Source organism: Molossus molossus, unplaced genomic scaffold (assembly GCF_014108415.1).
Source record: "Molossus molossus isolate mMolMol1 unplaced genomic scaffold, mMolMol1.p scaffold_m16_p_9, whole genome shotgun sequence".
NCBI lineage: Eukaryota > Metazoa > Chordata > Mammalia > Chiroptera > Molossidae > Molossus > Molossus molossus.
The window spans coordinates 96,840,376-96,842,805 of NW_023425403.1; the positions used below are offsets into that span (position 1 = coordinate 96,840,376).

The window sequence follows — 2,430 nt, forward strand, 5'->3', positions numbered from 1 at the left end:
CTTGTATATGGATTTTGTGAATATATATTTTTTCATTCACCTTGGGTAAATACTTATGAGTAGTTTGATGGGTTATAGAATACTTCATTTTATGAGAAATTGCCAGTTGCTTCATGTTTTCATCCAAAATTGTATTAGTGTGAAGGTTCTTCAGAGAAACAGAACCAGTATGATGTAAACAAGATTTATTATGAGGAATTGTCTTGTGTGATTATGGAGACTGAGAAGCCCCATGATCTGCCATCTACAAGTAGGAATATGTGTCCTAAGTCTTGAGAACCAAGTGAGCCAATAGTGTAAATCCCAGTACAAGGACTGAAGAACATAAGATGTTCCAGCTGAAACAGTGAGGCAGAAAAGATTCTAGTCAGGCCCTCAACCGATTGGATGATGTCCACCACATTCAGGAAGGCAATTTACAGAGTCTATGGATTCAAATGCTAATCTCATCTGGAAACATCCATATAGATACACTTAGTAAATGATGTTCAACAAAATATCTGGGCACCCTCTGATCTACTAATATTGACACATACATTTAACTATAGGATTATTCTTTTAAATTTTGGTCTTTCTAGTGGATGTAAAGTTGTATGTATTTATCATGATTTTAATTTGCATTTTCCTGATGACTATTTTGTGTTTTCCTGATGAATTGTTAGATGATTTTTGGCCATTCCCTATACTTCCTTTTGTGAGGTATCTATTCAAATCTTTTGTGCATTTTTAATTGAGTTGTGTTTTTTCTTTTAATATTGAGTTGTAAAAGTTCTTTATATATCCTGAATACAATTCCTTTGTCAGATATGTGTTATAAATATATTCTTCCAATCTGTGGCTTGCATTTTTGTATTATTAGAGATATCATTAGAAGAGCTCTTTTTAAAAAAATTTTAATCAAGTCTTATTTATTATTATTTTCTTTTATGGATTATTTTTGCATTTTATCAAAAACTTGTTTTTATGAACCCCAATGTCACAAAGGTTTTCTCCTATTTTTTTTCCAGAAGTTTTATTGTTTTAGCTTTTGTAATTATGTTTATGACCACTTCAGGTTTATTGTATATGGTGTGAGGTGAGGGTTGAGGGTTTTTTTGTTGTTGTTTTTTTCCATATAGATTTCTTATTGTTCACCACCATTTAAAAAAAAACAAACAAAAAAACTATATTTTCCAATTAAATTATCTTTGTACCATTGTGAAAAATCAATTGATCACGAATGCATATATCTATTCTTTGCTGTTGGTCTACATGTCTATTGTTATGAGAAATCACACTGTCTTGATTACTATAGCTTTATAGTAAGGCTTTAAATCAGGTAGAGTAGTTTCTCCAAAATTTTCTCTCTTTTTGGTGTATAAACTATATATTAACAGACAAGGCATACAGATTTTTTTAAAGATAATTTTTATAAGAGTTTATTTAAGTCAAAACTGATGACAGTTTCAGGGCAGCAAATTCTCAAATGCTCACAAGGCATACAGATTTCTTTCTTCTTGGACACACCCACAGTGTCACCCTGGTGGCCTGTGGTCTTTGGTGTGTTGGCCTCAAGCACAAAGTTCCCAGACATGATGAAGCTCTCTGGGGGCCCAAATCTTCTTTAGTCTCTCTATGCCTTCACAGAGCTCGTTGTTCAGATCAATGGACCAAACCTGGCTGTATTTTCCATCTTTCTCATCCTGTTTTCTGTTCAAGAACCAGTCGGGTATCTTGCATTGGTGTGTATTCTGCATAACAGTGAGCTCTCCTGCCCTTCTGATGAGGTCAATGTCTGCTTTCCTCAACACTACATGAGCATATCTTCACTTCACACCCTTAATTGCTGTGATAGCAAAAGCTATTTTCTGCCACCTATGTATATTGGTGTTGAGTACTCGAAAAAACATGCTGGAACTTTTCAGGGATCACTAGAGACATGGACGCAGCCCCACTGGCAGCGTGTAGGCCTTCTGTGAAAGAGCCCAACCTTTTCTTTTTCAAAATTATTTTGGCTATTCTTGGTCCTTTTATAATCAGCATGTCAATTTTTACAGAAAAGCCTGTTGGAATTTTGATTGGAATTTCATTGAATATGTATATTTAATTTAATTATACATATTTAATTACCATAAGTATTACATTTTTATATGGTAAACAGAATTTTAATTTGATTTTCTAATTATTAATTTCATTGTGTAGAAATACAGTAGATTTTTGTATACTAACCTTATATCTTGATCACTTATGAGTTCTAGTAGTTTTATTCTGGTTTTCAATTAATACAATAATTCATGAGTGATTAAAATCAGCTTTACTTCTCCATTTTTTATTTGTATGCCTTTTGTTTCTTTTCTTTTCTTTTTTTTATTGTCCAAAACTTTTAATAAAATATTGAACAGAAATGGTGAGAATGAAGAAGTCTGCTGTACTGGCAATTCTAAGGAGAAA

At 32.6% G+C, this 2,430-nt stretch overlaps 1 pseudogene; it reads right to left on the reverse strand.

Moving 5' to 3' along the window:
* Positions 1-1,408: 1,408 nt before the first annotated feature.
* On the reverse strand, positions 1,409-1,920 carry LOC118622459 (annotated as a pseudogene).
* Between the last annotated feature and the right edge of the window lie 510 nt (positions 1,921-2,430).